The sequence below is a fragment of the Notamacropus eugenii genome, chromosome 3 (genome assembly GCF_028372415.1).
Source record: "Notamacropus eugenii isolate mMacEug1 chromosome 3, mMacEug1.pri_v2, whole genome shotgun sequence".
Taxonomy (NCBI): Eukaryota; Metazoa; Chordata; class Mammalia; order Diprotodontia; family Macropodidae; genus Notamacropus; species Notamacropus eugenii.
The window spans coordinates 199,397,201-199,422,933 of NC_092874.1; the positions used below are offsets into that span (position 1 = coordinate 199,397,201).

The following is a 25,733-nucleotide window of genomic DNA, read 5'->3' on the forward strand; positions in this document are numbered from 1 at the left end:
ATCTATCATTTCCCATGATATTCTAACTCTTATTTGGTTATAAACTTTTTCCTTATCTATAGATCTGATAGGTAAATTTTTCTGTATTCCCTTAATTTATGATTTCACTTTTTATGTCTAAATCATGTACCTATTTTGACCTTGTCTTTGTGGAGGGTGTGAGGTCTTGGTCTGTGCCTAGATTCTTTTGAAATTTTTCCAGCAATTTTTGTCAGATGGTGAGATCTTGCCCTAAAAACTTGCCATCTTTGGTCTTATCCAATACTAGATTACTATGGTCATTTACTAAAGTATTTTGTGTCTATAATCTTCCAGTGACGCATTATTCTATTTCTTAGCCAGATTATTTTGTCACTTTTCAAGAGGGCTTAAAATCTGATACTACTAAGCCATCTTTCTTTACATTTTTTTCATTGATTCCCTTGATATTCTTGACCTTTAGTTCTTCCATGTGAATTTTGCTATTTTTTCCTAGCTCTATAAAATAATTCTTTGATAGTTTGGTTGATATGGCACTGAATAATTTAATTTAGGTGTAATTGTCATTTTTATTATATTGTTTCAACCTAACAATGCACAATTAATATTTCTCTGTTTAGATCTCTTTTTATTTTATTTTATTTTTTGCAGCTTATTAATACAGTATTTATTTGTCTTCCCTCTGTCAAACCCTGAGCCTGTGGCTTTCCCCAGGACCACCTGGTAAGATGGAGGGGGAGATATTCACAGGCTGCAAGAGATATGAAAGGACCAGGACGAGGAGGAACATTCAGAAACATTGGGGGATAGAAATGGCTCCATCATATGGCGAAGAGGATGAGGAAGGCCATCATCAGGCAAAAGAGCCCCATGGCCTCAGACAGGGCAAAACCCAGGATGGCATAGGAAAAGAGCTGCTGCTTCAAGAAGGGGTTCCTGGCATAACCAATGATGAGACTTCCAAATACTGTCCCAATACCAGCTCCAGAGCCAGCCACCCCCACAGTGGCAGCCCCAGCTCCAATAAACTTGGCTGCTGTGTCAATGTCCCTTGAGACGGCACTAGTTTGGAATCCACATCTGGGGACAAGTGAGGTCAAGGGACCTGACGCTGCCAAAATGCTGAGGTTCTCATCTGTCTGAACCTCTGGCCGTTTTAGTACCACTGCAGATAAAGGTCTACTCAGTAGCTGAGAGCTGCTCCTCACCAGGGCAGGGGCAGAGATGAGCTTGGTGCAGGCATACATTCTCAAGGGGTGAGGGGCAAAGCTGAAGAGCTGCCAGCAGAGCAGAGGAGATAGAGAGGTCTTTTTATTTGTTTGAAAAGGATTTTGTAGTTTATCTTGGTAAGTAGACTCCCAAGTATTTTATACTGTCTGGAGTTATTCTAAAAGGAATGTCTCTTTCTATCTCTTCCTGCTGGTATTTTGGGAAATATATCAAAGTGTCAATGAATTATGTAGATTTATTTAATATCCTGCAACATTGTTTCAATTAGATTTTTAGTTGATTCTCTAGGGTTCTCTAAGTATTGTCTACATCATATTATTTGCAAAGAGTGATAATTTTGTTGCCTATTCTTATTCCTTTGTTTTCTTTTTCTTCTCTTATGGTGACAGCTGGCTTTTCTAGTACAATATTGAATGATAGTGGTGGTAATGGATATTTTTGTTTCACCCTGATCTTATTAGGAATGTCTCTAGATTATCCCCTTTACAGATAATATTTGCTTTTGATTTTCAATAGATATTCCTTATCATTTTAAGAAAGGTTCTATTGATTCCCATGCTTTCCAGTGTTTTAATAAGATTGGATGTTTTACTTTTTCTACAGCTTTTTCTGTATCTATTGATATAATCCTATAATTTTTGTTGTTTTTGTAATTTATGTGGTGAATTATACTTATGATTTTCCTAATATTGCACCAAACCTTTATTCCTAGTATAAATTCCACTTGGTCATTGTGTATGTTCTTTGTGATGTTTTGCTCTGGTCTCACTGTTAGCATTTTAAAAAAATTTGTATTGATATTCATTTAGGGAATTGATCTGTAGTTTTCTTTCATTGTTTTTACTCTCCCTGGTTTAGGTATTAAAATCATATATCATATTTGTTTAGGTATTAAATCATATTAAAATCATAAAATGAATTTAACAGAACTCCTTTATAAATATTTTAAATAGTTTATGTAGTTATATAATTAGATGTTCTTTTGATGTTTAGTAGAATTCACTTGTGAATAGTGCTGGATACTTTTTCTTAGAAAGCTTATTGATGTCTTGTTCAAGTTCCCCCTCTATCTAATTCTAAGAAGGGAAAAGTTGAGGCTACCTACTAGTATAGTTTTGCTGTCAATTTCTTCCTGTAACTCATTTAACTTTTCCTTTGAGAATTTGTATGCTATGCAATTTGGTACGTCTATGTTGACTGATAATACTTCATTGTCTGTAGTACCTTTTAGCAAGATATGGTTTCCCTGTTTATTCCTTTTAATTAGGCCTATTTGGACTTCTTGGAACCAAAGTGGAGGAGTAAGAAGTAACTCGCTCATACTTTCCCTTATTGACCTCTGAAAGCCCAGAAAATATTGCCTCAGAAAAAACCCTGCAATAGCTGAGCCAGCAGAAAGATGGAATGTAGCAATCTTATAACCTAGAAAGCTTGGGGGATTAATGGGAGGAGCTCCTCTCACTCTGGGGCATCCCAACCAGTTAGCAGCAAGTTCCACCTCAGCAAACTAGGAGGAGATCCTGAGCCCTAGGGTGGTGAAGCAGGCAAATGCTAACACCAGTACCCCCAACTGCCTCAGCACAGGCAGGGAAACTGGTAAACACCAGTTTGGAAAACCAGGATGGTGGGCAGGCATTCTGTAGCAGCCAAACCTTCCAGTACTTTAAAGCAGCCTGGGTGAGCCCCCTCCAGGGACCAGACTCCCCACCCCCACCCCAAGAGCTCCAGTGTTGCTGATCCCAGCTCGGCACCAGGTAAGCTGTCAGACCCCTACAGCCTCCAGCTGCCAGCACCTGAGGCCCGAGCACACAAAGTAAATTGCCAGGTCCCAGGCTGCCAGCACAAGAAGTGTAGGTCAGTGCCCCCATGCTCCAGCAAGAGAGCTCAACTTCAAAAGCCAGGAAATAACGTAAACACCATGAGCAAGGAGCAGAAATGATCAGTGACCACAGGTTGTTATTATGGGAACAGGGAAGATAAAGGCACAAATTCAGAAGAGGACAACATTGTCAATATGCCCACATGTAAAAACACAAAAGGGAACATAAACTGGTCTCAAGCCCTTCCTTGAAGAGCTCAAGAAAGACTTCAAAAGTCAAATAAGAGAGGTAGAAAAAAATTGGGAAAAAAAATGAGAGGTATACAAGAGAAAGTTAATGGTTTGGGAAAGGAAGGACAAAAATTGTCTGTAGAATACAAGTTCTTAAAAATTGCAGTTGGTCAAATGGAAAAAAAGGACACTGAAGAAAACAACTCCTTAAAAAGTAGAATGGGCCAAATGGAAAACAAAGTATAAAATCTAACTGAAGAAGACAATACATTAAAAATTAGCATTGGGAAGTGGAAGCTAATGACTCTTTGAGATATCAAGAACCAGTCAAACAAAAATGAAATAATGAAAAAATAGAAGAAAATGTAAAATACCTCACTGTAAAATAACTGACCTGGAAAATAGATCCAGAAGAGACAATTTAAAATTTATTGGTCTATCTGAAAGCCATGATGAAAAAAAGAGCCTGGACAACATCTTTCAAGAAATAATCAAGGAAAACTGCCCTGTGGCCCTAGAATCAGAGGGGAATCTACTGATCACTTCCTGAAACATATCCTAAATTAAAAACGCCAAGGAATGTTGTAGTCAAATTTCAAAATTACCAGGTCAAAGAGAAAAAAATTCAAGCAGTCAAAAAGAAACAATTTAAATATCATGGAACCAGAGTCAGGATTACACAAGACCTTGTAGTTTCTACATTAAAATATCAATGGGCATGGAATAGTATATTCCACAAGGCAAAGGAACTTGGATTATAACCAAGGATCAGCTACATAGTGAAAATGAGCATAATCTTGCAGGGAAGGAGATGGACATTCAACAAAATAGGGGACTTCCAAATCTTCCTAATGAAGAGACTCAGAGAAAATTTGATCAACAGAAAGTTTGATCTTCAAATACACGACTAAGAGAGATATAAAAAAGTAAACAGGAAAGAAAAACAACAGCATGTTATTAACAAGGGAAAACTATCTAGATCCCTACAAGGGAAGATGACACTTGTAACTCTTGAGAACTGTATTGTTATTGTGACATTTAAAAGGAACATAGGTAGACAGAAGGTGTGAGTGTAATATTTGATGTGATGATAAAAAATATGGTAAAAAGGGATTATACTGGGAGAAGAGGAAAGGAGGAGTAAATTAAATCATGTAAAATCACATGATTATCTCAATAGATCCAGAAAAGGCATTTGACAAAATACAACACCCATTTATATTGAAAACACTGGAGAGTATAGGAATAAATGGAGCCGTTCTTAAAATAATGAGCAGTGTCTACCTAAAACTATCAGCAAGCATTATATGCAATGGAGAATAAGCTAGATGCATTTCCAATAAGATCAGGGGTGAAACAAGAATGTCCATTATCATCACTGTTATTCAATATGGTACTAGAAATGTTAGCTTTAGCAATAAGAGAAGAAAAAGAAATTGTAGGAATCAAAATAGACAAAGAGGAAACAAAGCTATCACTTTGCAGATGATATGGTGGTATATTTAGAGAATCCTAGAGAATCAAGTAAAAAATTACTTGATATAATAAACAAATTTGGCAAAATTTCAGAATATGAAATAAACCCACATAAATCATTGGCATTTCTATATATTACTAACAAAGCCCAACAGCAAGAGACAGGAAGAGAAATTCCATTTAAAGTTACTGTAGACATTACAAAATATTTGTGAGACTACCTGCTAAAACAAACCTAGGAATTATATGAACACAGTTACAAAACACTTCACACAAACTATGTTAGATCTAAATAATTGGGAAAATATCACTTGCTCATGGGGAGGCTGAGCTAATATAATAAAAATGATAATTCTCCCTAATTAATTTACTTATTCAGTGTCATACCAATCAAATTACCAAAAAAAATTATTTTATAGAGCAAGAAAAAAATTAACAAAATTCATCTGGAAGAGCAAAAGGTCCAGAATATCAAGCATATAAATGAAAAGAAATGCAAGTGAAGGTGGCCTAGTTTTTACAAGATCTTAAATTGTATTATAAAGCAGCAATCATCAAAACTATTTGGTACTAACTAAGAAATAGAGTCATGGATGGATGGAATAGGTACATAACAAATAGTAATCAATGACTATAGTAATCTACTGTTTGATAAACCCGAAGACCTCAGCTTCTGGGATAAAAACCCACTATTTAACAAAAACTGCTGAGAAAAAAGGAAAGTAGTATGACAGAAAGGCAAAAACCAATATCTCCCCATCCTATACCAAGATAAAGTCAAAAAGGGTATATAATTTAGATAAAAGTCTGATACTACAAGCAAACTAGGAGAGCAAGGAATAGTTTACCTGTCAGATCTATAGAAAAGGGAAGAATTTATGACCAAACAAGAGGCAGAGGACATTATAAAATGCAAAATGTGTGATTTTGATCACATTAAATTGAAAAGTTTTTGCACAAACAAAGCCAATGCAACCAAGATTAGAAGAGGAACAGAAAGTTAGGAAACATTTTTTTTTTACAGCTTGTGTCTATGATAAAGACTTCATTTCTAAAATGTATAGAGAACAGAGTTTGATTTATAAGAATGCAAGATATTCCCCAATTAATAAATGGTAAAAGGATATGAACAGGTAGTTTTTGAAGGAAGAAATTAAAGCTATCTACTGTCTTACGAAAAAATGCTCTAAATCACTATTGATTAGAGAAATGCAAATCAAAACAACTTTGACATAACCCATCCCATCTATCAGATTGGCTAACATGACAAAACAGGAAAATGATAAAAGTTGGAGAAGATGTTGGAAAATTGGAACACTGCTGCATTGCTGGTGGAGCTGTAAACTGATACATTCTGAAGAACAATTTGGAACTATGCCCAAAAGGCTACAAAAATGTGCATACCCTTTGACCCAGCACTATCACTTCTAGGACTGTATCTCAAAGAGATCATAAAAATGGGAAAGGGTCCTACATGTATAGCAACTCCCTTTGTGGTGGCCAAGAACTGGAAATCAAGGGAATGCCCATCAATTGGGGAATGGCTGAACAAGTTGAGGTATGTGATTGTAATGGAACACTAATGTTCAATAACAAATGATGAACTGGAAGACTTCAGAGAGACCTGAAAGGACTTATATGAACTGATGATGCTGAGTGAAAGGAGCAGAACCAAGAGAACACTGTACACAGTAACAATTACAGTGTGAGAGGAATTTTTCTGGTAGACTTAGCCCTTCACAGCAATGCAAGGACCTAAAACATTCCCAATGGATTCTTGAGGCAAAATGCCTTTCATGTCCAGAGAAAGAACTATGGAATTGTATCACAGAATGAAACAGAATATTTTCTCTTGTGTTATGGTTTTTCTCATGGTTTCTCCATTCATTTTATTCTTCTGTTCAACATGACCAATGTGAAAATGTGTTTAATAAGAATGTATGTGTAGAACCCATATAAGATTGCATGCCATCTCTGGGAGGGAGAAGGGAGGGGAGAAGTGAGGGGGAGAAAATCTAAGACTTATGAAAGTGATTGTAGAAAATTGAAAACAAATAAATTAATAATAATAGTAAAAAAAGAAAAAAAAAAGAAATGATGAGCAGACAGACCAGAAAAACTTAGAAAGAATTATATGAACTGATGCTGAGTGATGGGAGCAGAACGAGGAGAACATTATACATAGCAACAGACACATTGTTCTGTGACTAATTTTGATAGACTTGGCTCTTCTCAGCAATTCAAGGTTCTAAGACAATTCCAAAAGGCTCATAATGAAAAATACTGTCCATACCCAGAGAAAGAACTTTGCAGTCTGAATGCAGAAGGAAGCATAGTATTTGCTCTCCTTTTCTTTTGTTTTGTTTTTTTTGTTTTGTTTTGTTTCTTCTTTGTTTTGTTTCTTTGTGGTTCCTCCCAATGGGTCTAATTCTTCTTTACATCATGACTAATGTGAAAATATGTTTAATATTAATGTATAAGTAGCCTATATCAGATTGCATACCTTCTTGGGGAGGGGAGAGGCTTGGAAGAAGGCAGAGAAAATTTAGAACTCAAATTTAAGAAAATTTAAAACTCAAAAATCTTAGGGAAGTGAATGTTAAAAACTAAAAATAAACTAATCATTAAAAAATTACTTAGACCTATCTGTGCTTTTGCTTTGTCTGAGATCATGATCATTAACTTTGCCTTTTTTGTTCTTGCTTTGCTAGTTCTGAAGCATAATATATTCTGCTCCAACTCCTTATTTTACCTCTGTGTACACCTTCCTGTTTCAAGCATGTTTCTTGTAAACAACATGTTGTTGAATTCTGGTTTCCAATCCATTTTTTTCCTATCCATTTCCATTTTATGGGTAATGTCATCTGTTTCATATTCATAGTTATGATTACTATGTATTTCCCTCTGTACTATTTTCTTCTATTTATCCTTCTCTCCTTTTTTACCCTGTCCCTCTTCAAAAGTTTGTTTTGTTTCTGACCACTGCCTCCCTTAATCTTCCTTCCTTCTCATTACATCCCCCCTTTTCTCTTCTTCCTGTACCCTCCTACTTCCCTGTTGGGCAAGAGAGATTTCCATACACAATTGAGTTTGTGTGTGTATTTATAGGTATATGTGTGTAAACACATATACACAGACATGTACATACATATATTATACACACATATATTCTATGCTCTTTGAAGCAATTCAGATGAGGGAGCTGTTTCACTGTTGACTATCTTTCCCCATTTTCTTGTCCACTATAAAAGTTCTTCCTTTGTGTAGCTCTTTTATGTGAAATTGTATTTCCCCATTCTTCTTCTCTCTTCTCCTTTGTCCCAGTGCATCCCTCTTTTTCACCCATTCATTTTTTTAGATCACTCCAAAATAATTAACTCATTCCCATGCTCTCTGTCTATATAGACTTCTCCCAACTTCCCTAATAATGATAAAGTTGTTGGGGGTTACGTGCAGCATCTTCCCATATAGAATGTAAACAGTTTAACCATATTAAATTTGCCCATATAATTTCTCTTTCATGTTTTATCTTTTTTATGCTTCTCTTGAGTCTGTTGTTTGAATGTCAGATTTTGTATTCAACTCTGGTCTTTGAGAATGCTTGAAAGTCCTTTATTTCATTAAATATATTTTTTCCCCTGAAAAATCATACTTGATTTTGCTGCATGGGTCATTCTTGATCACAATCCTAATTGCTTTGAATTTTGGAGTATTGTGTTCCAAGTCTTCCATTCTTTAACCTGCAAAAAAGTAAAATCCTAACTGTGGCTCCACACTATTTACTATTTGAATTTCCTTCTGCTTGCTTTTAGTATTCTCTCCTTGATTTGGGAGCCCTGGAATTTAGCTAGAGTATTCCTAGGAGTATTGATTTTGGGATCTCTTTCAGGAGTTGATTGGTAGATTCTTTCAATTTCTATTTGCCCTCTGAATCTAAGCTATCATGGTTATTTTCCTTGATAATATCTGGAAAGATGATGTCTAGGCCCTTTCCTTTGATCATGGCTTTCAGGTAGTTCAATAGTTCTTAAATTATCTCTCTTCAATCTATTTTCCACATCAGCTGTTTTTCTGATGAGATAATTCACATTTTCTTCTATTTAAAAGAATTCTTTTGACTTTAGTTTATGTTTCTTGATGTCTCATGATGTCATTAGCTTCCACTAGCCCAATTTTAATTTTTAAGGAATTATTTTCTTCAGTGAGTTTTTATGTCTCTTTTTCCACTTGGTCATTTCTCCTTTTTACCATTTTCATCAATGTTGTTTTGTACCTCTTTTACTATTTAGCTAATTGTTTTTTCAAATTATTTCTTTCTAGCTGCTTGCTGTATTTTCTCTTTGATCTGGGAACTCTGAAATTTGACCACAATGTTCCCAGGAGTTTCTCTGTTTGGGTCTCGAGGTGATTGGTGAATTCTTTCAATATCCATTTTGCCCTCTGATTCTATAACATCAGGGCAGTTTTCCTTGATAATTTCATGGAAGATAATGTCTAGGCTCTTTTTTGATCATGGCTTTCAGGTAGTCCAATAATTTTTAAATTATTTCTCCTGGATCTATTTTCCAGGTCAGTTGTTTTTCCAATGAGATGTTTCACATTATTTTCTATTTTTTCAAATTTTTGGTTTTGTTTACTAACTGCTTGGTTTGGCTCAAAGTCATTTGTTTCCCTGAACTCAATTCTCTCTTTCAACGAATTATTTTGTTCAGTGAGTTTTTGAAACTTCTGCTCCATTGGGCTAATTCTGCTTTTTAAAACCTCCTTCTCCTCATTGGCTTTTTGGACCTCTTTTTCCAATTGAGTTAGCCTCTTTTTAAAGCTGTTATTTTCCTCAGCATGTTTTTTGTTCTCCTTTAGTAAGCTGCTAACTTGTTTTTTAAGGTCTTCTATTGCCTGAGTCCAGTTTAAGTTCCCTTTGGAGGCAGAGGCTTTGACTTCTTCTGACAGTATACCTTGTTCTTCCTCATCTGAAAGGATGGGAGGAGACACCTGTTCCTCAAGAAAGTAACCTTCTATGGTCTTATTTTTCTTCCCTTTTTTTGGGCATTTTCCCAACCAGTTACCTGACTTCTGAGTTTCCTCTCCACAACCACCTGGCCTCCAGTTCCACCAAGCCAGCACTGGGGGTTGAGATTCACATGAACTGCTCCCAAGCCTCAGGGGTTTTAGGCAGGGGCAGAGTTGCTATTCAGTGTGAGATTAAGATCAGCTGCTCAGTTGGGGGCAGGGCCACCACACAGGGCTCAGTTCCTTCAGGGGCTTTCTGATGAGACCTTCAACAATGGATGTGGGCTACTGCCTGATTTGGGAGCCTTGTCTGCTGCTGCCTCTACTGCTGTCTCCTGAGGAGACCTGAGTTATGAGGACACCCTGCTCCCCTCTTGGCCAGCCAAAAAGACTCTCTCATTGACCTTTGGCGCCTGTGGGTTGAGGGATTTCTGCTGCTGCTGAAGATTCTGTCCCTGAAGCCTTCTTGGATCTGTTCCTTTTGGTGCCACGTGGCCAAGGCAGGGCTGGGTTCTGCTCAGCCTCCGGTGTGAGACAGACCTTTACCATTGGTTTTTTCGGTCTCTCTGGGATAGAAATCTCCTCTACTCTGTTGTTCTGTGCCTGCTGCTGCTCTAGAATTTGTTGAGACTTCTTCTTTACAGGTATTTTATGGGCTGTGGGGTAAGAGCTAGCATATGTATATCTTTCTACTCCGCCATCTTGGCCCCTCCCTGCCAATTCTGTTTTTTAAGGAGTTATTTTCTTTAGTGAGTTTTTGTGTCTTTTTTACTTTTTTGTTAAATCTATTTTTAAAGGGTTATTTTCTCCTTATATTTTTTATGGCTGTTTTACCAAGCTGTTAATTCTCTTTTCATAACTTTCTAACATTGCTTTCATTTCTTTTCCCATTTTTTCCTCTACCACTCTTATTTGATTTTAAAAAAAGGGTTTTTTTTTTTTTTTTTGCTCTTCCAGGAATATTTTCTGGGCTTGTGTACAATCTGTATTTTTCTCTGAGGCTTTGCTTCTAGCTATTTTCACTTTGTCTTCCCCTGAATCTATGTCTTGATCTTCTTTGTGACCAAAGTAGCTTTTTATGTCAGGTTCTTTTGGTTGGTTTGTTTACTCATTTTTCTAACCTATTTCTTGATTTTGAACTTTAGATTAAAGTTGGGCTCTGCTTACCTGGAAGGAGGCAGTAGGAAACACTGTCCCAAAGTTCAGACCTTTTCACTCTGCTGTTTTTACAGCTGGTTTTGGGAGTTCTATAAGTTTTTGCTGCTTCCAAAGTGGTGTGATTCAAGGAGAGGTATGGTCACTGCTCTCCTGGTCCCTATTCTTGTCTTTACCCAGCAAGGGCCCTTGCTCCCTTGTGACTGCAAGCACTCTTCTTGAAACTCCTCTTGAAACAGCAACCTGGAACTGCAAATGGGTAATGGAGTTGTCAAACAGTGCCCAATCCTTCTCCCAGTGCTATCACAGGAGTCCCTTGTAATCTCTTTCTGACTAGCTGTCTGATCCTTTGCAGTCTCTGGGCTGAGAGCTTCTGAAGCTGCTGCTGCTGCTTCCTCCAAGACCATGCTGGGGCATATACTCTGAGCTATTCCCCTCCCTAGCATCACAGACTTATTCATCTGACCTTCTAAATCATTTTGAGCTGCAAAAGTATCTCACCATGATCTTTTCCTGGCTGTGCCACTCCAGAATTGAATTTGAGCTGTTAACATTATTTGTAGGGGAATGTTGGGAGAGCTATGCCATAGTGCTTCTACTCTGCCATCTTGGTTTTTTTCTTCTTCTTTATCTAGCTTTTAATCCAAGTAGGATAATAAATGGAATCCTGCCTTTACATAAGAATAAATGTAAAGTTCTCAACTTAAATTTTAAAAAGTTGACTGAAGTATAAGATATGAAAGTCCTTATTAGATAGAAGTTGTAGGGGGAATACAAACAAACTTAGAGGCTTTAATTGACTATAAATCCATTATAAGTCCACAGTCTAATTTTAGCTATCTGAAAACTAATATGATCTTAAGTAGTATCCAGTATGAATAAATTGACAATACCACTGTAGTCTATACTGGTCAGATGACAAATTGAGTATTATATTCAATTGTAAACAATACAAGTTATGAAAAGCATTGACAAACTGGAACCTCTCCAGGAAGGCAGCCAAAATAATAATGAGACTAGAAATATTCTGCTTGACTTTAGTGTGCCTAATAGTCAGAATTTATAGGGAGGCAGATTCTAACATAAAAAATTTTCTAAAAGTTAGAGGTATCCCACAGTGAATGAGTTGCTTCATAGGATAATGAATTAAATAATTAACATACTAACACATTATTCCTATATTCAATGTTAAGTGCTCAAACATAATATTTTGTGATATGGGATGAGGGGAAGTTAAAAAAACAACTTGAGTTGACTGTCTCTTCTAGCTTTAGGCCAGAGAATCATAGCTACATTATCTGATCATCTTATAAACTTTTACAATTACAGCAGTGAGAAAAGAATTTATGCAGGGGGGAATGGGATTTCAGATGCTTTAAGAAGGAAAGTTAATGATTTAGCATCAGCGCACTGAAAAGGTTAAAATAAAGTCTAGATGACCACTTTTCAGGGATGCTGTGGGGGAGAAGCTTGATATGGGTAGGGGTTGTCTTAGGTGATGTCTAAAGTCCTTTTTAACCTTTAGGTTATGTGATTTATAAATATACCATGTCCCCTTTGTCCAGTCTTCCCACTCCAATATTCAAGTCTTCCCAGGAAACAAATGCATCTTGTGCTCAACTACAAATGCCCTGAATGAACAAAATGATAGCTTCACTGTATTCTAGTCAGACTATATTTGGAATATTGTACTCATTTATGGAAGCCACATGGAACACTTTTAGAGGAACATGGCAGAGATAACAAAGAAGGAGAATGAACATGGTGAGTAGATTTTAGGATGTCATAGGATGATTACTTGAAGAATCTTGTATGTTTAACCCAGATCAGAGATATGAAGGGAAAATAATTGATGTCTTTAAACATTTGAAAAGATGTTTTCTGAAAGAGGAAATAGAATTATTCTGGCAAGAAAGAACCTTCCAACTAAAAGAGTTGAAAGAATTTCCTAGCATTTAGAACTTTGTCAAAGCAGATTAAGCTATCTGATAAAGTAGTGAGTTCCTCATCTCAGGAAGTGTTCAAGCCAGGTCTGACCTTTGAAAGTTCAGGTTTCAGATAAAGGTGTATTTTACACTTGGAGCATCCAATGCCCACTTAAAAATTTACTAACTCAAAGCTTTTGCTTCTTTTAAGCAGCATCTGAAATCCTAGCCTTTTCCATTTTATTATACTCTTATTCTGTTCATAACAAACATCAAATAAAATTAACATTTCCACATGCATTGTAGAATATAGGAGCTTACATATGATACTGAAAATCTCCGTGATGTAGAACTTGCCTTTCTTTTAGGGTATATGATAAATTCAACATGTAACTTTCAAAGTTGTCCTGATTGTGATTTCTTCTAGCCATCCTTTTGTTCTTTTGATTCATTTTTTGGTTTTGGTTGCTGTTGAGGTGTTTTGTTTTTTTTTTGGTACAGGGAATTGGGGAGAGAACCTTGCCTTTAATCCTCTTTTTTCTTCCTACTTTCCTCCCATTGGAAAAAATAAAACAAAACTTTTGTAATAAATATGCACAGGTAAGCAAAAAAAATTCCTACTTTGGTCATGTTCAAAGAAATGTATTTCTTTCTAACATCTTAAGTCCATTACCTCTTCCAGAAGTTAGATAGCATGATCCACCATTGATCCTCTAGAATCACACGATTGGTTCTCAAATTGATCAGCGTTCTTAAGTCTTTGAAAGTTATTTGTTTTCACAATGTTTTTGTTGCTATATAAATTGTTCTACTGGTCAAATCTTATCTTTTCCCATAACTCCTGTCACTATTGTAATTATGCACAAGCACTTAATCTTGGAAATAAGGATAATGCATTGTTTCATTAATTCATTTTTCCAAGCTTTATATCTTTCCCAGATAGTTTTACATTATAATGTCTCAGGAACTTGGACTGTATCTCTCACTTTACTTTGAGTACTACATTAAATTTAAATTGGTGCTTAATTTGCCATGTAATTTTAAAAATTCATTATCTATCTTTCCATTGCCCAGTGCCCTCCTGGGCTACCAACTCCTCCACCAAACCAATAGTTGCTAAAGGAATGAAAACCAGTAATAGTAAGTCCATGGGAACAAAGTCTATTGCTAAATATAGATTAATTCCAAAGACATTTTCCCTCCTAAAAAAACAGAAAAAGAGATGCTAGACGTAAAAATTATTTGTAATTCTTTGTAGGAGCAAAAAACCAGAAACTAAGGAGGTGCCCCTCATTTTGGTAATGACCAGACAAAGTGTGGTATATGAATATAATGGAATACTCTTATGATGTAAGAAATAATGAAAAAGGAAAATTATAAATGCAGAAGGGGATGTGGAAAAATAAGGACATTAATGCACTGTTTGTGGAGTTGTAAACTGTTCCAACCATTCTGGAAACAATTTGAAAGTATGCCCAAAGTGCTAAAGCAAGGTGCTTTGATTTGCTTTTGTAAAAGGAAAGAAACTTGAGAGGTCAATAATCACTTTAATTAAGCACATATATCATTCACTTAGTTCAGGGGAAAAAGTCAGCACTCTGAACTTCAGAGAAAATACACAGAAATAAAAACCAACAGACAGGGCTTCCAGCTACCTGACATAAGCAATACATACATCACAGATCAACAGACAGATAACTTTCTGACCATACATATCTAGTTACCAGAGAAAAGCACTAATATCTGAGTTTTCAAAGTTGGGGAGGGGAGAAGGCTCCTTAGCAGCTACCCAGAGTCTCCTCTGGCCAAAAAGCCTCTGCCCATCCATAAGCGCCAAAGTAAAACCTTATCTCAGACTCTTTATACATTCAGAGCCAGAGAGCATCACAACTCTTGAGCGCTAATGCCTCATTAACAAAAGGTGTGGGCCTTCCTACAAATCTTCCCAAATGGAAAGCCAATATGCAGGCCCATTAATGGGTAGGGAAGATCTTCTTTAATCATGTTAACATAATTAACAATATAAATACATATGCTGTTTTTAGTTAAAGACTCTTGATTAATTCAAAGGCAAGATTCAAACAGAGGCATTTGATTATACTAAAACAAAAACTGCAAAAGATCCTACTTTGCTTGCTATTAAACTCCACCCTTCCATGATCCTTGGCCTTACAATCCAAATGGCCATGGATCCTGGAACAAACCAAGGCATTATACTTGGTGATCTCAAATCCAGGTGATTTAAGCAGGTTACATGGACCTTTTAATGGATGGGAAAGATCTTCCCATTAAGAAGCAAAATTATATTAACAATAAGCAAAAATGCATTATCGATATAGCTATAAAACTGTGCATACTCTTTGATCCTAGATCTATACCCCAAAGAGATTTTTTTAAAAAAGGAAACAGACCTATATGCACAAAAATATTTATATCAGCTCTTTTTATGGTGGAAATTAAGGGGATACCTATTAATTGGGCAATGACTGAGCAAGCCATGGCATATTATGATATGTCCCATTTTGATGGAATATTATTGTGCTTTAAGAAATGAAGAGGGGGATGCTTTCAGAAAAACTTGGGAAGACTTAGATGAACCGATGCAATGTGAAATGAGTAGAACTGGAAGAACATTGTATACAGAAGCAGCAATATTGTAATGATGATCAACTGTGAAAGACTTAGCTACTTTAATCAGTACACTGAGCCAAGACACTTCCAAAGGACTCACAATTAAAAAGAAAAAACAAAAAGCTGTCCACCTTCAGAAAGAAAACTGATAAACAGATGAAGCACATTGTCTTTCACTTTCCTTATTTTTCTTGCTTTTTTTATTTTTATATTTTGGCAACATGCTTGACATAGAAATATGTTTTGCATTTTTGACTTCCCAATGGGTGGGAGAGGGATTGAGGGGAAGGAGAGAATTTGGAACTCAAAGTTTCAAAAATGAATGCTAAAAGGAAAAAATTATGAAAGAGTTGCTTTCGCAGACCCCTGGGAAAACTCATATGAACTGATTCAGAGTGAGATGAACAGAACTAGAACAACTTATACTATAAAACCACAAAAATGAACAATTTCAGAAGACAATAACTCTTATCAACACAAAGATAAACTAAGATTTCAGAGAGCTGATGATGAAGGTTGCTCACATTCTGACAAAGAAGTGTTGGACTAAATATGTAGAATGAGAGACTCATTTTTGGACATGGCCTAGGTGGGTATTTATTTTGTCTCACTCTGCATATTTGTTCAAAGGGTTTGGTTTTTTTCCTTTCACTACCTCCCCTCCATGGTGGTAGTAGGGGTTGGGAGAAATGAGAGGAAGAAAAATATTTGATAACTGAATAAAAATATATCTATATGAAGCAAATTTTAGATTTACTGTTATTAAGAATGTACTTGTGTCATTATTCCTTATATTTATGTAGAAAATTGAATGAACAATAGTCTGTTGATGATGATGGTGACTGCTAAGGCCCTTCTAGCTATACATCTATGATCCTGTTGAACCTCAGGCATAGTCTCTAATATGACATCTCTATTTCCTTTGTTTCTCAATGTGATGGCTCCTGACACTGGCAGGAATGATTGGTTTTCTCTAGAGTGGTTGGACTGACTATAGCCAACAGCTGCAGCTCAACCCCTCTTTTGAGGTCCTATGGGTAACTGGCATGGGGAAGTACACTTCTAATACTCACCATTGTATTTCCTGAGCCCCTACCAGTGTGCTGTCTATTTACTGAAATCAATAGCCATGACACTGTTGTCTTAAAAATAAAACATTTACTAAACAATAATAAAGTGAACTGGTCTAACCATTCTGGAGAGCAATTTGGAACTATACACAAAGGGTCATAAAAATGTGCATACCCTTTGACCCAGCAATACCACTTTTAGGTGTGTATCCCAAAGAGATCATCCAAATGGAAATGGAAAAAGGACTCACATGTACCATAGCAGCTCTTTTTGTGGTGGAAAAGAATTGGAAATTGAGGGGATGGCCATTAATAAGGGAATGACTGTACAGGTTGGGGTATATGGAATACTGTTGTGCTAAAAAAACAATGAGCAGGCAGACTTCAGAAAAATCTGGAAAGACTTATATGAACTGATGGTGAATGAAATGAGCAGAACCAGGAGAACATTGTACACAGTAAAAGCCACAATGTGGGATGACTAACTTTGATAGAACTGGCTCTTCTCAGCAATGCAAGGTTTTAAGATAACTCCAAATGACTCATGATGGAAAATGCTATCCACATCCAAAGAAAGAACTTTGGAGTCTGAATGCAGATGGAACCATACTATTTGGTTTCTCTCTTTTTTGTTTTGTTTCTTCTTTCCTATAGTTCATTCCATTGATTCTAATTCTTCTTTATGACATGGCTAATGTGTAAATTTGTTTAATGTGAATGTATATATAGAGCCTGTATCAGATTGCATGCCATCTTGAGAAGGGGAGTAAGGAGGACAAGAGGAAGGGGGAGAAAATTGGGAACTCAAAAGCTTGTTTAACTGAATGTTGTAAATGAAAAATAAATAAGTAAAATTTAAAAAGAAAAAAGAAAAAAAAAGCCATTTCTGAGTGGCTTACTCTCAGTCAAGAGGCAGCAGAACAATGGCCCTGAGGTTTTGAGGTCTGGGTTTGAATATTGCCTCTGATCCTAGCTGAACCTGGGCAACATGAGGCAATAATTCCTGTCCCTCAGAGTCTTGTGAGATTCAAATGAATTAATGGATGGAAAGAATTTTGTAAACTTTTAGGTCCTAAATTTTAACTCTTCATTATTCTCTCTGGTTATAGATGTAAAATATTAAATCATTCAATTCAATAAACATTGATTAAGCTCCTACTAAATATAAAAAAAATAAGAAAAAGATAATAACCACACCAGCAATAGAGACCAAAAGAAAGAATAATCATATTTTACTCAATAGATAACTAGAGAAGGATCAGTGATGATTCACGTGGGCCCACACCCACCACTGTACATGAGATCATGAGGGAGAATGGATACACACAGAAACCTAACAGGAATACACATGGTGGGGAGGGGAACCTATTTGCCTGGTGTAATTCACAACTCTGGATTTCAGGCCTCAGTGTCCTTGGACCAGTCCTTCAGAAACAATCTGCACCAAGAAAAGCCACTTTTCTTCTCTCTACTCCCCATTCTGTTCTCACAGAATCATTGATTTAGAATTGGAAGGAATCTGAGAGTCAACTGAGTTTAACTCCTTCGTATGACGACACTGAACCAAACAAAAAGTTAAATGACTTGCCTGGGTCACAGAGCTAGTAAGTGCCTGAGGCAGGATTTGAATTCAAATTTTGCTAACTCCAAGCCCAGCACTCTATCTACTCTGCCACCTAGCTGCCTCTAGGGTGCTAGTGTTGCCCTTCTACTTCCCTCTCTGATTTGAAGGAAGAAGGAGGAGGAACAGGCTTTGCTGTAAACTGTACTTTGCTATGAAAGGAGCTTGGAACTGAATGGATGAGAAGAATCCCCTACTATTTGCACATAGGAGGAATTCTGGCTTTAGGAAGTTCTTGATACTAAAAAAGCGTAGTAGTTTTTCTCAGCACCTTGTTAAACGTGGCTGTTTATGAAAAGAGCTTGTCACCTCTTCATCAACTCAGGAACAGAAGATGAACATCTTTGCCCAGTAAGAAAATGGTAAGATTTCCCCTCTCTCAGGCTTTGGATGGAAGTAGAGAGCAATAAGCCCCAGAAATTCTTCACATAACAATAATATTCAACTCTCCTTCAGCAGCTGCTCCAGCCTTTCTCCAGTCAATCAGGAAAAAAATTCCTTTATTCCAAAAAGCAATTTCCCAGCCCTGCAGCTTCAGAGTCATCTTTCTCTGCTGGAAGCCTTCTTTCTGCCTCTGGCTTCTTGTGACTCCTGCACTGTTTACTCTCCTTCTTCTTCTGTTTATGTTACTATAGCTTCTTCTTAACCCTTCTTCTCTGACTTTTTGTTCTTATGTCTCTTCTATGCCTCATATCAAAGCTTCCTGATAATCAGTTACTCATCTTTACATGAGTGATGTAAAATTCAAGAAACTCAACTTTTTGTCAGGAATGAACTCCAAAATCCATATATAATATTTTTATAGTCTTGAAAAAAGGAAGTTATGAACTTCAAAATTCTAAAAACAGCCACAGACAAATGAGCTGACAGGCCATAGTGCCCTTCAGTCGTCATTACCTTAGTTATTGCTATGACTGCAAACATATCTTCTTCCTATATTCATCTGGGGCAGCTCTCTAATTGGTCCTCAGAACACTCTGTGACTCTTCTCAATCTGTTATCTGAGAAACTATGTTTCTGAACAAGTTGATTTTGTCATTTTCCTTATGTGAATTTCTTTTACGGTTCTGTTTCAGAGACACACTGTTCACATGCAAAAGAAGAAGTACCTTACACTATACTCATATGATGATAAAGACAAAATTATGACTGAATAGGTCATGTCTGTGGGTCACTAAGATTAGAGTCTATGGGGGCCAAGTGAGAGTTTTAGAGTCAATCTAATTGAGAAGGAAGTTTATACTTAGTTTTATAATTTTTTTTTTAATTGAGAAGGTCAATATTATTTCCTGTTTGGAATTGGAGTGCCAGTTGAGTTGGCTATTTAGTTTAGAGGGTGTTTACTTATAGGAGATCTAGAGTATATACCACAAATTCTGTGAAGAGCCTGGGGAGCCCTGGCTAGTATGGCTATTCCCTTGAGATGTGGCAGATAGATCTTGGGGGCCAAGCCTAACTCAAGATTGCAGTTAATGAGTCTTGATTCTGAGTCACAGCCCATAACTCTTTTGATAGAACAATTTCCTTGAGGACAGTAAATATTTTCCTTCTGATTTTATATCACAAACACAAGCAAAGTGCCCGGCACAGATTAGAAGCTTAGCTAATGTTTGGTAGTTAAGTTTGGATATCTGTCTATCTATTGAATTTGTCAATATAAAAAAAAGAAGTCTATGTCTTATAAAGGGTTGATTTACCACCTTCTCCCATCCTTGGTTTGGAATGCTTCATTTTTGACAGTCATCCATTTACTAATCTTTCTGCCCTGTCCTGCCTCCACTAAAATTAAAAACAAAAATCCCATGAACCAAACACATCCCAAAACATCCACTGCAATCCTCTATCTCATGTTCGGATCCACCCCCAGAATCTCAGGGGTCATTAGGTGAAAATCATACCCGAACAGGAATACTCTCCATTACTTAGTTAAAAAATGGTCCTCCAGATTTTACTTATGGACCTCAATTGAGGCAGAATCTGCTAATTCCTGAGAGTATTGACTGCCTCAGCTCTCCACATACAGGGAGAATCCAGCCAGACTTCTCACGATCTCTATGGCATCAGGGTCACCTGGTGCAGATTCTCTGTGCCCCCTAGGACACAGCTCCCCTTATTACTTAGAAGAATGTGACAATCTCTTTTCTTATAGCTAGTAAATTCTCTCCTCTCTCCAAATTGCTAGGATTCCAAGTTAAAGACCACTCAGGCTAAACCTCCCTTTTTCTGTCTTCACTCCCTATTCCTTCATCATTCACTTTAATGGTGTTATTCTTGGGTTCCTATGACCTGCCTTTCCATTATACCCAATGGTATTATTAACAGACTTCCTTTCTTATTAGACATCTTCCCCTTACATCCCTTCTGTATTCTAGAAATCATAAAAAGTTGGCTCCCCTGCCAAAAAGATACTACTATTTACCCTCTCAATATTCGATGCACCTTCCCTCATTTTTGCAGCATGCTGGAACTCATGGCTACTGCAAGATGGCCCCTCTGCCTCTGAAGAGTCACTCAGTTCAGGTTTACCACCCTTTAGGGTCCTAGTGGTCATTATCTCCAAGCCTCAACTCATTCTCTTTCCTCTTGGAGTTCAGTGTCTGGCTCAAAATCTTCCTCTCCACCCTAACCCTTGCCTTGCAGACTTCAATATACATATTGATATCCCCCTCAAACACGTTTGCTTCCTAGTTCATCAAATCACATAACTTCTTCCTTCTTCCACCTTAGTCACACACAGGGATGGTTAGATCCTAGATTTTATCATCACTTCAATGTGTTCCGCCTCTACAATCCAGAATTCCAAAATTCCTCTGACTACAATTTCCAGTCCTTCCATCTTTCCCTACATCTCATCCCTCCTAAGGTCTATTTGCCCTCACAACAACCTCCATTCACTCTCTACTACCTGATTTCTCAGTCTGAAACCTTGCCTTGACCTCACTTTTCTCCCTTCTAAATATAAACACTACAGTCAAGAAATTCAGACTTATTCTGTCCTCTTATGAAATCTGGGAAAACGTATATCAGTTCATATAAGATTTACCATTCCATAAGAGTGAAATGAGCAGAACCAGAATTTACCCTGCGTCACACTTATGCTATATGTCAGGACAGGGGTTAATAATAGTAATGCTGCAAAAAAAAAAAAAAAAAAAAGATGCCATTGAAACATTTTTTAAAATGCTCAGAACTTACCAGAAGGAAGCACAGAGAAGTAGGACAGTTTTAAAATTCATGTGAAATTTAGTAGATATTTAGGAAAAAAAGAAAGTAGTGTGAAATGGAGATTCAGAGTTATACACACACACACATAGGTGTGTATGTGTGTGTGTGTATTTTACTTTCTGTGTTCTGCTGTGTGTATAGAAATATTCATTTAAAAAAAAAGACTGCCCCTGCATTAATGTAGAAAAGAAAATAACCAAACAGACTCTGCTTCACATGCTAGTCTCGAATACTTTCAGTGAGTGTCTCTAAGTCCCTAAAATGAATGAACTGATATTTTAGGGGTATACAGGTAAATATTTAACAATCATCTCTCCAGGGAGAAAAAGGTACATACTTTTAAGTTTAATATTCATTATTAACATTTTCTTAGATCTAGACATTTGACAAAACAATAAATCAAGCCCTGATTTGTAGTGTTTGCTGATTTCTAAGGTATACAAAAAAGGTAACAATGGGCTCTCCCAAAAGCTGGATCTAACATACCCTTGTATATGCCCCTTTTCTGCTCTGTTGGGGAGACAATCAATAAATATTAAGTACTTCTGGTTTGCCATGCATAGTGCTAAGCCATTGCAAAAACACATTTCCTCCTCTCTTCACCCATCTCCTCCCAAAGAGCTCACATTCTAATAGGAGATACATGTGAAAAGCACACATCAAGATATATATAGTAAAAATTCTAGATTAATCTTGGAACAAAGGACCTGGGAGGGAGGGTTTGAGAGGGGCAAGGGAAGGGGCAAATAGAAAGATCTCCTGAGGAAGGTGGGATGTAAGCTAAGTCTGCAGAAAGTTGTGGGAAGAGGCAGAGAGAGGGAGCATGCCAGGCAGGATGAACATAATAGGGGACAGTGTCTGGGAAAGCAATATCATGTTCACCGTAAAAATCAAAATTGGTGCAATGATAAAAGAGGAACAATAATTCATGAGAGAAAAAAAATCTTAAAAGTAGAATAGGCCAAATGGAAAAGGAAGCACAAAAATTCACTGAAGAAAAGAATTTCTTAAAAAATAGAATTGCTTAAATGGGAAGAGGTACAAAAGCTCATTGAAGAAAATAATTCTTTAAAAATTAGAAAGTAAGTAAAAGCTAATGACTCCATGAGGAGTCATTAAACAATAAATCAAGAAATAATAAATGAAACAAAATCAAAAGAATGAAAAAAAGAAGAAAACGTGAAATATTTTGTTGGAAAAAATAACTGACCTGGAAAATAAATAAAAGAGAGATACTTTAAGAATTATTAGACTACATGAGAGTCATGATAAAAAAAAAGGCTAAACATCCTCTTTCAAGAACTTATCATGGAAATCTGCCCTTATATTTTAGACTCAGAGGTTAAAATAGAAATTGAAAGAATTCACCAATCTTCCCCTGAAAGAGATACCAAAATGTTCAGCATGGGCTGAGGTGGGATTCTCCTGACTCAATTTCCCCACTGACACCTGGCAGACTTTAAGCCTGACTGAATGCAAGTGGATAATCTAATTCTGCCTGGAACTGACATGAAGTTGGGGAGATGTTGTATCCCTGCATTGTCCCTACTCTTGGTGGCAATTCCCTATAGTCAAAAGATTTGTAAGCTTAATACTAGATCTATTCAATTATAGATTATTGGTAGGGGAATATCCGAGGTTGTCTAAAATTAAGCTATTAGGCACAGGACTTTAGACCAACAACAATAAGTTAGGGTCCTTTAATTCTTAGTAATACTGTGGAGACAATTAGGTCAAGAGCTTGTGAAGTTAGCAACTTAAATATTATTTGTGTGTCAGTTAGTTAATGTTTAAAAAAATAATTCTTTTGTGGTCCATATTGTAAATGCTTTAAAAAGAAGTATCACCTGACCAAAAGTTTGAATTGCTTTATCTGTTATAAACTGTGCTAAAAAAAAAAAAAAAGATTCCAAAATGAAGACTCCCAATAATATCATAGTCAGAAAGAAACAATTCAAACATCATGGAGGCACAGTCATGATCACACAATATTTAGCAGCTTCCATGATAAAGGAATGTAAGACTTAGAATATATTCTGAAAGACAAAGGAACTAGAATTACAATAAAAAATAACTTACCCTGAAAAACTGGATATAATTCTTCAGGGGGGAAAATGAATATTTAATGAAATAGAGGACTTTCAAGCATTCTTGTTGAAAAGACCAGGGCTGAATAGAAATTTTGACTTTCAGACAGAAGACTCAAGAGAAGCTTAAAAAAGTAAACATGAAAGCACAGTCATAAGAGACTCGAAAAGTTAAACTATTTACATTCCTGTATGGGAAGATGATACATGTAGCTCATTATTATTAAAGCAGTTAGAAGGAATCTATATAGATACAGAGCATGAATGTAAGTCACTTATGTTGGGGTGATCTGCTAAAAAAGATGGACTAAGAAGGATGCAATAGGAGAAAGAGGAAGGGAGAAGTAGAATGGTGAAGTTGTTCTCACATAAGAGTTATGCAAGGAAGAGTTTTTATAGTGAAGGAGGGAATATGTTGAAGGTGAGCAATGCTTGAACCTCACTCTCATCAGGAATTGGTTCAAAGAGAGAAGAATATATGTACACACTCTTCTGGGTATAGAAATCTATCCCACTCAGTTGAGAGATATGAGGGGAAAGGGATAAGAGATTCCAGGGTGGGATGTGTGATAAAAAGGAGAGTAAATTAAGGGAGTCAGTGGTCAGGAGGAGGGACAGGATAAAAAGTGAGAGAAGGATTAACAGAAGAAAATAGAATAGAGGGAAATACACAGTTAGTAATCATAATTGTGAATGGGATGAGCTCACCTATAAAATGGAAGTAGATAGTAGAATGGATTAGAAATCAGAAACCAACAATATTTTGTATACAAGAGACATACTTGATAGAGAAAGACATCTAGAGAGTTGAAATAAGGGTCTAGAGAAGAATCGATTATGCTTCAACTGAAGTGAAAAAAAGGCAGGGGTAGCAATCATGATCTCAGACAAAGTAAAGAGAAAAATAAAACCAATTAAAAGAGATAATCAGGGAAACTACATTTTACTAGAAGGTAGCATAGACTATGAAGTAATATCAAAAAACTTTATAGCAAGTTTATCTGACAAAGGTCTTATTTCTCAAACATAAAGAGAACTGAGTCAAAGTTATTCAAAATAAGAGCCATTCCCCAACTGATAAATGATTAGGGAATATGAAAAGGCAGTTTTCAGAAAAATAGAAATCAGTTTTCTATAGTTATATGAAATAATGTTCTAAGTCACTCTGTAGAGAAAAATAAATTAAAACAACTCTGATACATATCACCCCTATCAGAAATGACAAATGCTGCAGGGGATGAGGGAAATTAGGTACATTAATGAATTGTTGGTGGAGTGGTGAATTTGTCCTGGAGAACAAACTGGAACTATGCCCAAGGGGCTATAAAACTGGGCACACCCTTTGGTCCAGTAATACCACTAATAGATCTGTATCCCAAAGAGATCAAAGGAAAAGGAACTGAGTTAAGGTGCTAGCACCCCAGAACCTGAGTTTGGTGTGTGAGGGTGATTTATGCCCATGAGGAGCTGAAAGAAATGTTTGTTTGTTCTTGCTTTATCTCTGAAGTAAATATCCCTTTGTAAAAGTTAATCAGATGTTAGGTGATTAAATAGAGGGAAGGGATGGGCCACTTAAAAAGGGCCAGAATCAGCGGCTTAAGACAAAGTTAGAGAACAGAGAGTTCACAACCCACTTACGATACTGGAGAACCCTGGGTGAGGGGTTAAAATGTACCAGATCTGATCCTCAAACAAAAGGGCTAGAGACCACAATGTAACACATGTAAAGACCACACAATTGCAGAGAAAGCCTTTGACAAAAAACAAAACTTTTTATGCTAAAAACCTTTACAAAGTTTAGACATAGAGCAGGGACTAAAATATGGGGTCTGTGAACTTTTTTAAAAAAAATTATGTGTGTACTTAGAATAATTATTTTTTATAATCCTATGTATTTTATTACACACATTTAAAAAGCATTATTCTGAGAAAAAGTCTATAATCCACCAGGTTGTGAAAAGGGTCCAAGCAACATAAGAAGCTTCAAAATCCTGCAAAAGAGAGATTTTAAGATAGGTAAAGAGGAGACAGAATTATTCCTATTTGCTGATGACATGTTGGTTTTCTAGGGTATCAGTGAAGAACCTAATTGAGACAATTAATACTAATACCTTCAGGAAAGTTACAGGCTACAAAATAAACCCATAAAAATTAACAGCATTTCCATATAATCATGACAAGATTCAGGAGGCAATAAGAGAAAGGGATGTTCCATTCACTCTAACTATAAAATGCATAAAATATTTGGAACTCAACCTACCAGAGCATACTTAA

At 36.5% G+C, this 25,733-nt stretch overlaps 1 pseudogene; it reads right to left on the reverse strand.

The window, feature by feature from the left end:
* Nucleotides 1–630: 630 nt before the first annotated feature.
* Nucleotides 631–1,291, reverse strand: LOC140531346 (ATP synthase F(0) complex subunit C2, mitochondrial pseudogene; annotated as a pseudogene).
* Nucleotides 1,292–25,733: the final 24,442 nt, after the last annotated feature.